This window comes from Nicotiana sylvestris, chromosome 9, assembly GCF_000393655.2.
Source record: "Nicotiana sylvestris chromosome 9, ASM39365v2, whole genome shotgun sequence".
NCBI classification, from domain to species: domain Eukaryota; kingdom Viridiplantae; phylum Streptophyta; class Magnoliopsida; order Solanales; family Solanaceae; genus Nicotiana; species Nicotiana sylvestris.
The window spans coordinates 113,340,123-113,356,692 of NC_091065.1; the positions used below are offsets into that span (position 1 = coordinate 113,340,123).

The following is a 16,570-nucleotide window of genomic DNA, read 5'->3' on the forward strand; positions in this document are numbered from 1 at the left end:
TATTTCGAAGGAAATAAAGAAAGCTTAATCCTTATTCAGATACTTACTTAATAGAACTAAGAGTATTTTAAGTATTAGGTAGTAATAATCTTGGTGAATGGAGATTACGAAAAACAAAATTAAAATAAAAAAGGAAAAAGTTTAGTCATGTTCCAACTTTCCTTCTGTATCACCGTATCAAATAATACTCCTACTAACTAAGATTAGGAAAAAACAGCCCAAGTATAAAAATAGAATGCCAAGAACTTTGTGGAAGATGGCAAGGTGTATAGTCTTCACCAAGGTTGCGGCGGAATAGTTAGGATTTCCCGATCCTTAATCAGGAGTTTCGTATTCAAACTTGTAAAATAAAATAAAAATCATGGTAGAGAGTGTTTCACCTTTATATGGGTCTTACGCAACGTGAATTCAGATTACGGAGCCCTAATATGGATATCGAACACTAGGTAGAAAAAACTCAAAGGTTTATATCAAGTTCATTTCAAGCCAGTTAAGAATGTTCCCACAAATTGAAGACTCACGTTACAATAAACAATAGAGTAGGATATTCTCACGTTTGGCTTTTCATTGCCTCATTGGTTTTCCAGATACGATAAAAGAGTGAATTTTTTGGATATGAATGCCAGAGATGACTTCCAAAAATATCAAAATGATGTCCGATTGTGGTCCTTACAAGGAGCTGGGGTTAATTAATAGGAGTATATTGGAATGTGCAATGTTGCTTTCATGTAACAGAGTTTGGAGGGTTCATTTCAAGAAAAATAATATACTATTTTTTTTGTTTCTTTATGTGTGAAAGGGCTAGATTATATTTGTTGCATGCTACTAATGGAAACTATTACATATGAATATATTTGGTAAGTAAGTTTTGAGATACGTCGAGAAATTTAATACCGAAAAAATATCCCTGAGTTGGTCTTTATACTCCACAAGATTTGGCTTTACAAATCCCACAAATAAATTTAAGACGAAAAACAAATAGAACAAAAATGTTTAATTCCCAAACATCCGTGGTTACTTAATTGGCCAAGCAATTCAATCATGCATCCTTCACTTTTTATGATGGGGGGTATAATAGGGAAGTTTACTCAAAAGATAATATTGGCCAAGTAATGGGGAGACTAACGTCATTAAAATCAACAATTATTTGATTTGGAGTTACGAAACAAAATTTGAAGAGAGATTTTTTGTCCCACATTCAAAAATTATATAAAATTTTTGATTAAAAAATAGACAACTAAAATTAATTATTTAAACTTTTCTTTTCTTCAATTCTAAGAAACAATTTAAGCGTCAAGAGTGTACTCTGGTTGTTGGTCAGGTTAAGGGTTACACTGGAATCCTAAGTTGACCAAAATTAATTTAGTAATTATACTAGCTAACACTCGAAAATAGTTTTAATTTCCTCTTTTCCCCGCAATTCCAACCGTGAAATTCGCTATAAAGTGCTAGGCAATTAGTCATGATGTAATACTCTACTTTGGGAACTCAATGGATACAAAGAAAGTGGTGGTGGTTATTGGACTTGGAGAAAGGGGAATATATATATATATTGAAGCTTTATTTGAAACAATGACCACATCTTTTACATATTGATTAATGACAAAATGCAAGTGGTAAATGTGAACAGAGTTACTAGTACTGACAAATCAAGGAAAAGGTAATGTTACTTTTTGAAATGATATAAAGGAGATTTCATGGAAAAACAGAAATTTTGGAAAGTTTACAGGTCAAACATTGACGCAAGCATCTTTAAAGGACATCTAGGGGACTTCAAATTAAGGGGTGGATTTGACAGGACCCGTTTAACCATAAAAAAATAAAAAAAATCCTTTTTCCCGAAATGGTCATGAAATTTATGATATTTTTTAAAGTTTTCACTTCAATCACTCACAAAAATTCAAAACATTTTAAAACTATATTCATATCCAAACACAACTTTAATTTTTAAATATCATTTTTACTTGATTTCCCCCCCGAAATTTTACAATTTTTATGTCCAAACGCCCACTAAGCTTCATGAAGTAAAGTGAAACTTAATGCTACTGATTCATTTTTCATCCTTCTTTGAGCCAAGAGTTTCCAAAAATAGCATCTCTACCTTCTCATGGTAGAGGTAAGGTTTGTATACTAGTTATTCTTTCCAGACTCCACTTATAAAATTTCACTATATTTATTATTGCTGTTGTTGAAATAAAGTAAAATCACCCATCTTCGAAGTTAAACTGGGAAAGAAAGAGGTAGGATTTTTTCTCATTTTCTCTATTGGTGCAATTTAATTTCCTACATAAGGTTTTCATTGCCTCAATTTTCAGGTTAGTTTCCTGTAACTACATTTGAAGTGACCAGATTGTACTACAAACTTTTATATTATCAGTATATAAAAGTTAAATAATAAGCTTAATTCAGCTTTTCCAGCAAAGTAGTTAACTATAATTATTACTTTTCCCTCCAATGTAGCCAAACAGGAAATTACTAAACCTTTTACTTTCCCTTTGGCTTTTCTTCCCAAAGTTTCCAAACAAGTCCCCACCAACCTCTTGTCATGGGACAAGAGAGTTAGCTAGTCATGTTCCAATTTTCCTTCTATATCACTCTATAAACTTGTGTAATAATTTAGAATAAGAAAAAAAGCCAAAGTTATGAAAATGGAATGCCAAGATTTTAGTGGAAGATATATGAAAAGATGCATAACCTTACAGAATAATGAAGAGAGAGGTTTATAGCAAGTCTATTTCAAGCCAGTTCAGAATTAAATAATTTGAGGACCCATCTTATAGTAAAACTATAGGATACTCATCTTGGATTTATTATTGGTATTCCAAAAAGAGTAAATTGTTGGATATGAATGCCAGAGATGGCTTCCAAAATACCTAAACAATGTCCTACTGTGGTGGTCCTTATTAATAATAGACTGTGAAATGCAGCTTTCATGTAACAAAGAGTTTGTTCAGTTTCGGAGGGTAGGTTTCCAAGATTGAAAGTGTTTTTTGTTTTTTTTGGGTGTATTATCAGAATTTTTTTTTTCAGCCAAAAACAAGACTATTTTCACCACATAATAAAGGGGTTCCAAATTTAGAAGTCCAGACGTCTAGTACGCAATCTAGGTTCAAAGTATGTTTTACAGGTTATAATCCTGCTTTCTGATAACACGTTTTTCTTGTTTGGAGTACAGGCATTGCATTCAATTCAAGAAGCATGATTTAATGTGTTAAATAGGGTTCCCTGACTAATTTTTTTTTTTCACACTCCGGTGTTCAGTACTTGCATTGAGTCCATGACTAATTCGGATTCGTGTTGCATAAGGATCATTAACTTGAAACTGTTCCCTATCAGGACTGTTTCCATTCACATGACTCAAATTCAAGATCTTTAATTAAAGATGGAGGAATCATATTCATCCTACTACCATCCTTGATGCAAACTGGACAGATAGAAAGAAATTTTTAAGAGAAGGCAACATAGGCTAAGAAAAAATTAATATTATTCAAATTTAATAAACAATGTAAGTGTCTAAACCAAAATTAAATTCTCTCAACTCTCTCTATTCCTTCATGAGGACTAGGCTTACATTCATATCCTAACTTGAATGCAAATAAATTACTTTGATGCCTAAACCGAATTAATTTTTTAATTCCTCCTTTCCCCTGCATTTGCAACCGTGATATTTGCTGAAAAGTGCTAGGCAGAATTAGTCATGATAGAGCATATGAAAGTGTAAACAGACTCTTCTTTTGAAAATCAATGGATCATTTGCTGTCAAAAGTGAGTCAATAAAGTGGTTCTTGGGCTTAATAAAAGGGGAGCATCGAAGCTTCATTTGAAACTGTGACCAAGTCTTTTAAACATTTATTAATCAAAATCTGGAAATAGAAACTACGAACATAGTCACAAGTGCTTACAAATGAAGAAAAAGTGAACATTACTTTTGAAAAGTATAGAGCTGAAATGATTTCATCGAAAAAGAAGAACCTTGTCAAGTTTATAGGTTAAAAACAAAATTGTATCAGGATTGGTCAATGTATCATACACTTCATTATAGATTTTTTTTGGATTCTTCATGCAATTTCAAAGAGTATTACAAGTAACCTTTCTCGATTATATTTCAATTAAAGGCTTGATAAATAATAAATGGAAAAGGGCTTAAACTACCCCTATTGTTTACTAAATGGTTTACAAATACCCTTCGTCCATCTGTTCGTCTGAAAAAGCACACGACGATATTTATGTACCTAGAATTACCCCTCCTTTTAACGCCAGCAGATGTGGGGCCCACTTTTAATGCGTTGGCAACATTTTATTGGACCACGTGGCTTCTAATTTCACTTCATACATATGGGTATAATATACCCATCCTATTTGTTTGACCCGCCCCATCTATTTGACCCGCCTCATTATTTTCTTTTTTTCTTTACTATTTTTTTCTTTCTTTCTTAGCACTTGACTGAACGGGGATTATGGCCGGAAATCGCAAACCAAAGAACTTGCCAAAGACCTCGCTTGACTTGGCTCCTTGAAACCTAACTCAAAAATCAACCACCAATGGTGTAGAAAGTGAGTTTTCAGATCTTGTTTTGAAGAAAATCGAGGGTTTGATTTTGACAGTGATGCGTTTTTGGGTGGTGTTGTGACTGTTTTGCTGGAAAAAACTGGTTGAAAGAAATTAAAGCCTACCAAATTCTCTTAAACATAGGTTCAAGTGGAAGGAGAACGCATACAAGCTACTCATCTTAGAAGTTCGCGAGATTGTACTCTCTTTTTTTCTCTTCCTATTCTTCTAGTTTCTTGATTAAATTTTTTAAAGAACTTTAATTGGTTCAAAATCAAGTAGGTTGGACAGTAGTGTGATTCGGCTAAGTTAGTTAGGGTTTGGCGAATGGCTTCTACTCCTAATCCAGAAACAGATGAATCAACTAAATTTGTCTCTTCACCGTACTCATGTATCTCTCCTTTTGGGTTCTTATGTTAAAATCAGTTGCATCTTCCTTAATTAACCAATTGAAATTTGCAGGCAGAAAAGCGTATATAAAGATCCCGATGATGGGCGCCAGCGTTTCTTGCTGGAATTGGAATTTGTTCAATGCCTCGCTAACCCAACTTACATTCACTGTATGTATTAAAATGCATTGTGTTTCAATAGGACAAGTAAAATTTCTAAAAGTTTTTGGGTGGTGTTGTGGCTGCCATTTTTGTTGATTTTCTTTTCAAGGCAGGTAAAAGAAGGAGGGATCTGGTGGGTGGGACTAGGTGTGTTGAGTGATAATGAAAAAAGAAAAAAGAAAGAATTTAATAGGGCCGGTCAAACAAATGGGATGGGTATATTATACTCATATGCATGAAGTGAAATTAAGAGCCACGTGACTTAATAAAATGTTGCCAACGCATTAAAAGTGGGCCCCACATTTGCTGCCGTTAAAAGGAGGGATACTTTAAGGTATATAAATAACGCCGTGTGCTTTTTCGGACGAATAGATGGATGGTATTTGTAAACCATTTAATAAACAATAGGGGTAGTTTAGGCCCTTTTTCCGAATAATAAATGCAACAGAAGAGATTGTCCTCACAAAATTCCGTCAAACTTATTTTAAGTTAATTCGTCCATAATTAGTCTTGAACTTCAGTTTTAGGAAAATTGGAAACATACATAATGGAAGAAGGTTTCACAAGCTGATAATAAAAGGGACCGAGCTCAACTGATATTTTGAAAATTATGGAGTATTCCGATTTTCAAATGTTCATAGTTTGAGTACAGAAAAAAGCTGCCCTTGGATTATTACATGCCACGTCAACGACAAATAGAACATATCAGTAGACTACTGGAACCAGAAGCATTCTTCAAGTTAAAAAGATCTCTGCAATCAAGAACGATATAACATGTCAATTAACATGGCCATTAAAAGAAAATACAACTAAATTAAAGTGATGCGTGCTGTATTTAGAAAAGAAGAAATTTAACTGAAATAGAATATCAGGTTATCCAATTATAATTCATGTGTGTAACTAGATTGGCGTTATTATTAACCAAGGGTAGATGCAAAACGTAAATTGTGCCTATACTAGTCTATCAAGTCTCACATAGAAGTTAATCAACAAGCCAAACTACTACCTTTGAGATCAACCAGACCAAGACCATGAAAAAGAATAGTACACAAACAACTCAGATACGAGTAAATAGAAAAGAAACTAACTCTCTTTTTGGTGTCATAGTAATGTTGTTGTTCTCATGTCCGGAAAAGATTTCTAAAAAATCCTTGTGTGACTAGCCCATAATGACCTAGGTAAATCCATAGACTCCATTGCATTATTCCTTCTGACTAAGCATATGAACCATGAATTGTTCTAAGAAGACAATTCAATAAATCCTTTGTTTTGGAAGAACTGTTCAAGGACCAGGCAATCCCTTCCTTCATGTTTCATATAAACAAAATATAAAACCCCGGAGTATATTATCTTTCTGCGGATTGAAGGAAAAATAGCAGTTCGATCGAATAGTTATATTCTTTTATATGTTAGATAAATCAGCTCATTTCATCAAAGTTCTAACCCAACTTTGTACTTTGCTTCTACTCGTCCGTCATACAAAGTTATTAAACATGGCATGGCAAGGAAAAAGCAGAACAACATCACAATCAACATTTTCAACAATGAGATACAGTGCAGTAGAAAAAAGTAAAGACATATATAGCTAACACTTTCAAAAACTTTGCAACGTACTGTTAAACTCATATCTAGTCCAACCATCAATTCTGCGACAAGCAAAAGAGTAGCAAGTATCATAAAGCATGAGCACATGAATTTTCCAAGACTACTAGTATCATTCATTCAGAAAATGGAGCAGTTGGAAAGAAGTTCTCAATGGGAAGCAAACGAGAGATTGAAAATTCCATTTGATGAGTCAGGAAAACAGTGATTTCTGATAGAGGTATACAAAATGGAACAATGGATATGAGGGTCATTAGTAACCAATACTAGGGAACAACATGAAAGATTTGTCCCGGAGGAGCAAGCCTGAAGAAAGTAATTGGGATTATGGGGTGGAGAAGGCAAGCAGGATGATTTGGAAGACGAGCACACGAGACAGCTCGCTGGAAGGAGACATGAAGTTGAGAGGAGTTCAACAAAGTGGTAGATCCTGAGATAGAACTAAGAGAGAGTGGGATTTGGGAACATTCCAGGTGCTACGAGCAGACCGCTCAAAACAGCAACTTTAGCATCTCTCTCCAAGAGCTTGGAGTCAAAAAGCTGTGTCCGTGAAGTGTTTAAGACAGTCTATTTGAAAGAGAAAAGCACAAAAAGAACAACAAATACACTGTCTAAAGAAGACAGTTTACACAAGCTGGTCTTAACTTTTGCCAGGTGGTGAAATAATGTTGGAGAGACTAGTTAATACATTCCAAAAGACTAAAGAACTTGGTCTGATAATTTAGATTCGAGGTGTCAATAAGCTATGTCATGAACTATGGAAGATTAGTAGGAAGCCAGAAGAAAGAAAGGTCCTAGCATGGGATGTCATTTCCCGGACAATGATCTGGACTAGAAGAGCGTCCATAGAGGAACTAAGCATTCCTTCATGCAGATCATCATATCTTGCTGCTTTTTCTTATCTTTAGGAGCATATATCAATTCCGACTTGTACAAATGATTAAGATATCTAGGGCTGCCTCTAAAGTATGTGTTCCTAAAAAATTAAGAGCTGCAGGAAGTGGAATATGGCATCAGTGGAAAGTTGTTGTGGCAACTGGCAAGGAAACAAGACATCTTATGGGTGAGATGAGTGCATGGGCTTTATATGAAACATGATGTGTCTATCTGGAATCAGCAACCACCAATTGACTGTAGTACCAACTGGAAGAAACTTAACTCCCTTAAGCTGTTAATGAGTCAATGGTATCAGAATGGGAGGATTTTTCTTACTCCAAATGGTGCCTACTCAGTTACTATGAGTTATAATGCCCTGCTAGGGGATATGGTGAGACTGCAAGAGGCTGATCTAATATGGAGAATAATAATGCTACCTAAGCTAAGGTTTGTAGTCTGGCTTGCTAGCCAAGACAGGTTGTTGACTAAGGAGAGACTCCAAAGACTACAAATGCAAGTGAATGATGCTATATGTTGTTTATGTGAGGAGGGCCTAATTGAAACACAGACTCATCTGTTTGCTGAATACACCTGGATTACAGAAGTGAGGGATAAACTATCAGCATGGTCAGGCATCCAATTCCAGAAGCAAGGGATCAGACAGAGCATAAGGTGGATCAGATCAAGAGGAGGTATTGGAGACAAATGAAGAAGGAGCTGGTCATAGCGGTATGGGTGGGCCCTGATTTACTACACATGGCCAGCTAGGAACTGGAAACAGTTTAGGAACTGAAAGTACCAATTTTGTGATAGAACAGATACAGAAGGAAACTAAGTATACATTAGATATGTTACAGGGTACAAAAAGAGCTAGTAGATACAAGTGTTATTTCAAAGATTATGTAATTAGATTCAAGTGAGACCTAACTGACTATTAACCACCTTCCTAGAAGGTGGTTATAGTCCTAGGTACTCTTTAGGTGTATCAATTTTTTGGTTGTGATGGTAATATTTCACAATTATTACCCAAAAAAAAAAAAAGATTTGTTAACAATAATAGAGAACAATATTCTTGTGTAGCTACAGGTTATTCTATTCTTCTTCCGTAAGGGGTTATGTTCGCTTTTTTTTAATGCTCGAGAAATCCATTCAGGTTCAACCCTTAGGCCCAACCGCAACCTTCGAAACTCATGGATAATGAGGCCGCTCCTCTACTCTTCTCCACTTAAATGTTAGGCTTAGTTCAAATGTAACAGTTATGTCCTTTTTGCTAGTAATAAATGTATATGAATCAACTATTCCTCAATCTCAAACTCGTTGTGGTCAGCCATTTGAATCCTCCATACCCATTATACTCTACTCAGACCCAGTTCCCAATACTAAATAAGTTCTCTTTTAGATATATTAGGGGTTTTTTGAAACTAGATGTTCTCTAGATCTCACACTTAGCCCTAAAAAGACAATCAAGTCTCTTACCAGAATAAGAAATTTCATAATTAATCTCCTGAAATTAGTAATAAAATCTTTATGTCGAGACAACATTATTGAGATGACTGTCGAAAGTTGCAAAAGCACGAGCTTTGAAATTAACACCTAAGCTCAAGAAGAATACCATAACTAAAGAGTCAGTTAACAGTAGAGAAAGTAATGGAGGCTATGTGATGCAAAATAAGAAAAGAAAAGAAAAAGTCAGACACAAAGAGACATTAGCTCTTCCACACCAATGCCACTAAGCTGCCAAACCCAGTTTCTGACGAGATATAATTTTGAGCTTACAGAAAACATACTTTTAATGGCTATCCCACTGCTGACTTTTAAGCAGGTGTTAACTGCTTATATAGCACTTTCACCCCACCTACTTCTTGTCATGGAGAAGGGTGTTACACTAGACAAGAAGAAGATACAAAAGCACATTCTAGGAGATCTAGACAAATGAAGTGAAGAAGTTCGTCACAACATTCAATTATATCTATATTTGTTCCCACAAAAAATTCTATTAGATCTATATATGCTTAGAGCATTTCAGGAGTTAGAATAACACAATTTCCAGCACTCACCAGCTAATCCTATTCTAATCACATAATGGAGAAGCAGCTCCTGCTACTTATTACACAACATTCATTTAAAGAATAGAAAATACATCATACTAACTCATAACGGCAGCGAGGGCTACTCCACCTAGTACTTTTTTTTATCTTTATGATTTCAAATGCAAATGCCCTTGTTCCATTTTTCCCACACATATATACAAGGGTCTATTTGGAGGGGTTGCTCTGATGGTAAGCAATCCCCACTTCCAACCGAGAGGTTGTGAGTTCGAGTCTCCCCAAGAGCAAGGTGGCAAGTTCTTGGAGGGAAGTATGTCGGGGGTCTATTTGGAAACAGTCTCTCTACCCTAGGGTAGGGGTAAGGTCTGCGTACACACTACCCTCCCCATATCCCAGTAAGTGGGATTATACTGGGTTGTTGTTGTTGTTGTTGTTGTATATATACAAGGGTCAGCAAGAAAGTTAACCCAAAAAGTCACAGTGCATACAAACTAACCCTTGAATTCCTCCCTGAGAAAATTAATATACCACGCTTTCATTCTCAAAACAAGAAAGCAATTAGAATATAATGGAATAATCCACCATCAAAGGCAGCAATATTCACAAAAAACATTGTCCGCAAGACCCAAAACCAAGGAGAGGTCACAAAGATTGGCAGACAAAGAAAGGTCACATACCAAAAAGGGCAAACAATTCTCTCTCCATCCCCAATTTAATTACCTTTTCAGCTTATCAAGTCAATTAGGTTTTATTGGAGCTACATCGGGATATTGATTATTATGTCAAAATGAGGAAAGAGTCCATTCCAAAAAATTAGGCAAAATTCAGTTCGTTTGACTCTTGAAAAGCAAACAGGAAATTAAATTGGTATAAGGCATATTAAGACACAAAACAACCATAACATAAATTAGATCACTAAAAATCTAGAGAGTGGATAAAAATCAGCAAAGAAATAGCATACAAATTCTAAACCCTAGGAATGACGAAAATGAATTGAAAAAAGAAAGAGAAAAGGGCACGTACCCATAAAGAAAAGCAAAAATAAGCGACATGGGGTTTATTTGGAAGAAGAAGATTGGGACTTTGAATAATAAGAAGCGTAAGTGGGAGGAGAATAGATCACGGCGGCAGCCATAGCTCCAGGGAACACTACATATTTAGCTATCAGCGCCACCTTCCTCACCAATGGCTCTCCCTTCATCAACGCCATTTGCTTAATGCTTAACCTTTTTTTGATCAACACACACAGTTTTCTTCTATTGCGCTCTCTCTCTCTCTCTCTCTCTCTCTGATTGTTCGCAGCCCTAACCCCCTTGTTATAATATGATCCCTATTTTATTTCTCAAATCCACCATCGGTTTAGAAATGGTCCGACCCGATTCCAATCCACATACGCCTGGTCCTAACTCTTTTTTTTTCTTTATATATTTCGATAATGTCTTTCTTTTTCTTTTTTTCTTTTTGTGAAAAGAGAAAAGGATAATTCTAGTTTTTGTTTTGGCAGAATAACCTGGGAGATACTTGTACTTATTTTGATTTGTCATCCCGGTCCCTAAATACCGTAAAGTTTCATCCAGACACTTCAACTTAATTAAAGCAATACTTTTAAACCCTTTTGACTGTTGACCGAGCTTATGTGGCATTGATATGGCTGAAGTGGACAAAATGAGTGATTTACACACGCATTAGGTGCGTGAGCTGATGATTTTTCTTTATTAAAAAACAAAAATTAATAAATAAATTTTAAAAAAATACTAGCAGCTATTCTAATAGGCATAATAGCTTGGGAGACATTTGTACTTGTTCCGGTTTGTTATCCCGGTCCCTACACACCATAAAGTTTCATCCAGACACCTCAACTTAATCAAAACAAGACTTTTAAACCCTTCTGACAGTTAACCGAGCTTATGTGGCATTGATACGGCTGAAGTGGACAAAATGAGTGATTTACACATACATTAGGTGTGTGAACTGATGATTTTTCTTTATTAAAAATATAAAATTAATAAAAAAAATACTAGCAGCTATTCTAGTATAAAAGAAGCTTCTTCTTCATCCTCTTCCTCTTCTTCTACATCTCCTTCCTTCTCCTCTTCTTCTTCTTCTCCTCCCCAGCCAAAGCCTGAGACTGAACGGGAAGCTGGAGCGGATCCCTCCCCCTTCGTTCTGCCCCCACCCACCCGGGGGGCTCTTCTCCTCGTCTTCTTCTTTAGATCCCCTCTTTTTCCCTTTTTCTTCATCTTTGTTCATCCCTTCTTTCATTAGATTTTTTTCTTTGGTGTGTATTTCTTCTTCCATCATGTCATCTTCCCCTTCTCTATGGCTCCTTTATTTTTTCTGGTGGTTTTAGCTTTCAAATTTTTTCACAGCTCTTCCAAATTGGGGTAAAGGAATAAGTCAAAATTCAAAAGATTTAATTCTCTGCTCATGTATTTTTTATGGATAGATAACTTTCTTTAAAAGAGGAGTGAAGGAAGTGGTGGTACTTATAGTGGAGGAGTCATGGCAGGTGAGTTATTCTTTTAAGAAGGTTGAGTGGGTGGGTTTGAAGAAGGGAGGAGGGGTTTTCTTTAATTTTAATTTTAATTTTTTGCTTATTTTATTTTATTTTATTTTTTGTTTCTGAAATTATAATTTTGTTAAATAATATTATTTTGGCATAGAATCTGATATGGATGCTGATTTGTCACCCACGTCAAGCAATTGAGCATCACACGATTTCGGAAGTGTTTAAATGTCTTGTTTTGATTAAGTTGAGGTGTATGAATGAAACTTTATGGTGTGTAGGGATCGGTATAACAAACCAGAACAAGTACAAGTGTCTCCTAGGCTATTCTGCCTTTTACTTTTATCTACGAGTAACATGTGAAATTTCACTTGTTTATAAACAAACTAAATATATAGTACTTTTATAATTTAAATACTTTCGAGTGCGCATTGTTGATACCCAATTTTTTCCTATATATTTTTCAATATGCAAAATACCTTCAAAATAGCATATATATGCATATATAAGCATGTCCAAGTGTTTTATTATTTTTTCATAATTTTTAAAGGTTTTTAAAATCAATTTATTTCCCTCTTTTATCCATAAAAACCTAATAATTATTTTCAAAATTATTATTTTGGTAATTCATTCATTGTACTTTGAAATTTATGCTAAAATATAGCTAAAGTAATTTTTTCATATTTTTACAAATTTATTTAGTATTTTTAAGCTAAATTGCACTTAATTGCAATGTTAGCCTCTTTTAAGATTTAATTGCATTTATATTCATAAAATCAAGTTCTATATTTTTAAATTGTTAATTATATGTTATAAATCATTTTAGTGCTTTTAATTTGTTTTCAGAAATTAATTTACTATTTTTATAAAATGAATGGGTAAAATGACTATTTAAAATCTAGCCAGATTGGCTTTCAATTTCAGCCTAAATTGTGCCCCAAATCAGACCCAATTTCCCAGCCCAATTGCAACTCAAACCCGACCCCTAACCCAATTTAAGTGACCCAACCCGGATTCCCCACCTAACCCCTTTAATCTTAGTCGTTGATCATTTAGATCAACGACCACCGTTCCCCTTTACCTTTTTAAACCCTGAACGACCCCTAAACCTAAATCATTTCTCTACACCCGCCACCTTTGAATCCCCTTTCTCTCTCAACTCTCTCTGAAACCTCTCAAGCACCCTAGCCGCGGCCATCTAATCCCACCTTAATCCACCCTAAACCCTGCCTAATCCATGGCCTCCCATGGCCATTGGAGATATGTAGTGGCCTCCCATGGCCATTGGAGATATGTAGTGGCCTCCTATGACTCCTGGGTATTTGTTTTTATGATTTCATGGCCAGACCTCGAGGGAATCTGGTCCAGTCCTTGCTCAACTTATGTTCATGGCCTTTCTCCGGTCATCCATGACCTTTCTCCGGCCAGCCATGGTCGTTCGAGTCAGATCCTTGACTCTCCTGGTTAGATCGGTAACTTTCAAGGTCTTTCTCACATTTTCTGGGTCTTACGAAACCCTAATCTTTAAGATCTTTGGATTTTTCTTTCAAATCTACTTTAGATCTGTACTTTCTATGAATGTTTTAAGTGTTTTCTCGAAAGTTCTTCAACTTTTCTTTCAAAATGACCCTTCATTTTCTCCGATTAGGGTTTCTCTTAACCTCCATTTTTAAAAAAATCTCTTTTCTGATTCTTGATGTTGTTTTATGGTTTTAATATGTTTAAACTGCTTGTTATGCTTTCCTTCTACTTGAGTTAGCATGTTAAAACCCTAGTTCCTTCTTGTCTCATCCGAGTTCTGAAATTGCATGTTTGAATGTGTACTTGCTAGATTAAGTTCTTCGTTCTTGTTTGACTTATTTGATTCTAAGTTTTACCATCTTTTGAACTCGATTATTGTGGAAAACCCTAGGTCTTTTGGTCTGAGACTGCTTGTTTGAAAGTATACTTGACTCGATTAAAGATTCCTTGTTTCAGACTCTCTTTTCTTTTATGTGACCTATCTGATTCTGAGTTTCACTATATTTTTAACTCGATTATTGTTGAAACCCTAATTTCTTAAAAGGTTTTCCTCACTTGATGCTGTGAGACCTTTACTTGTTTCCGATTCTCTTTACCTGTTGCTATGATTTCTTCACTGTTAATTCTACGTGACTACTTGACATACTTGACTACTATGCTTCGAATATCTTTCTTACTACTGAATCCCAGCTTATTTATGCTACTATTGTATGTTGTTTCTTTTGCCAATGTGCTTGGCCTCGCATGTCTGATGCTTCTGTTCACTCTATTTATATACTGAAGTGCAAAATCGTATTTCTTCCTTGATTGATCTTGGTCTTGTGACTGATTGCAAAATCTTTTCTTTTATGACCCCTAATTTCACTCGCCTGTTTAAAATTAATTGATTCCTTTCCTTTGCTGTGATATTTTACCTTACTGAATCTTTTCAAAAATAAGCATATCTTGGCACTTAGACTTGATTGTTTACTTCATGCTTTTACTACCCTTTTTATGGCAATAATCAATCTGTCCCCAAACTGATTTTTTTCTCTTAAATTAGACCTGCTACTACCCGTTAAACGGTGATTCCTTAATTAAAGGGGAATCACTTGGGTTAATTGATTCTAACTTGTGATTATTTCCATATTTGTGTTAAGACTTTACTTATTACCTTACTCTTCACCTGTTTTTAAAACTATAAATACACATCCTCTTTTCTTTCAAAGACACGAACAATTTGGGTTCAAGAACACACACTTCACTCAAAACTCTCTCTTTCTCTATTGTTACTTGTGCTACTGCTTTGTCTAGCCGGCTGAAAGCCAAGGCTAGGCTGTGGAAATTTGCTTACCTTTCCTTTCTGCACTTTGCTTCTTACTGGTATGTCCTAGTTAATTTTCAAGCATCAACAACAACATGTTTTCTGTAATTGTTCCAACTTCTCTCATGTTTGTTTATTTCTGCTTATGTTTCTGCAATCAAGTTACATTACTAGCATATTGAAATGTGTTCCCTTCCCCTTTTAAATTAATGCTCTCCTATGTGTGTGAATCCCCATATCCCCTCTTTGTGTTTGTGTTCTCTGGCTGGTTCGTGGCATGCCAGCATCATCCATTGCTATGCATGTCCAAACCTGACTCTTCCTGGGGTCATATGCTTCATGCAATGTATTCCCAAAACCCCTGACCCCTTTGTGCAACTGCTGATTCTGTGTAGTTCAAGCTTTACTACTACTATTTTCAAATCACCCTTACCCCTTACCATTCTCAACCCAGTTTTAAATAAATCCCTGTATTCTGCACTTCCACTATATTCTTAGAACCTAGGTTCTGTCCCTCTTGTGTGAGCCTTGCCTTGGGACCCTTGAGATCCCTCTAAACTTGGACACATAAGGGTTGTCCCTTCTACACTACACTCATTTCTGTCTGATTATGCAAACCTGGGTGTAAGCACTGCCCGGAGTCCCTTGAGACCCTTAGGGAACTTTGACACACCCAGGTCTGAGAAAGGCTTTGAAACAAGTGGCTCTTGAGGTGGTTTATTCCATAACTCAGAGAGGAAGTCAAGAATCAGGTTTCCTATGGTTGTAACTTCTTACTTTACACTTTTCTGATGTAATTCAGTGTTTGGTCTGTAATAATTTGTAACAAACATTGGGTCTGGTTAGTAAAAAGGGATGAGATCTGTTCTATTTTAATTCAAGTTCTGCATGCTCTATTTTAACGCGAATAAAGAACATGCCTATAGGATTTGTTTAATGAACTCTGCATGTTCTATTACCACACTTAGACACCATACCTATAGGATCTAAATGGTTATAATCAGTTGTCATGTCTGCATGGTTAAAATCAGCTTTAAAATTAGATGTCATGTCTATAAGATTAAAATCAGTGTTTTTATAGAAATCATGCCTATAGGATTTTCGCTGTAAATCCTTCATGCTTCATTTCACGTTCAACTAGATATCATGCCTATAGGACCAAAATCAGTCTTTGATACTTATATATCATGTCTATAGGATCTAAAACTAGTTTAATTAAAACCAGTTCGACTCGTGTTGTTCTGAATTAGTTTAAACAACATACTCCTTTTATTAATACGGTTTAGAAAGCATGCCTATAGGATCCAAATCGCTCGTTTAAAACTATCACTACTTTACTGCATTTCCTAATCAGTAATAGATATCATGCTTATAGGATATCACCAATACACACTTAGGCAAGCCTTAGGTGATAACAACAAAATTGAATCCGCCTTTGTTAATTAGTAACCGCTACAACCAGCAGGCATGCCTGATTCAGACTTCTTATCTGAGTTATGTAATAAACTGGTCTGCTTCAGCAACTAAAACTCCCCTATCTTAGTACTTTAAATTCTGACCCTAAATGTATTTAAGTCATGTTATTTATGTGCTTTGCTTGAGGAGGTATATATG

At 35.5% G+C, this 16,570-nt stretch overlaps 1 long non-coding RNA gene across 1 annotated transcript; it reads right to left on the reverse strand.

Moving 5' to 3' along the window:
- Positions 1–5,671: 5,671 nt before the first annotated feature.
- LOC104246890 (uncharacterized) lies at positions 5,672–11,020 on the reverse strand. Its single transcript, XR_716090.2, has 2 exons — positions 10,650–11,020; positions 5,672–5,852 (listed from the first exon to the last, which is right to left on the reverse strand). It is a non-coding gene; the product is annotated as an uncharacterized lncRNA (long non-coding RNA).
- Positions 11,021–16,570: the final 5,550 nt, after the last annotated feature.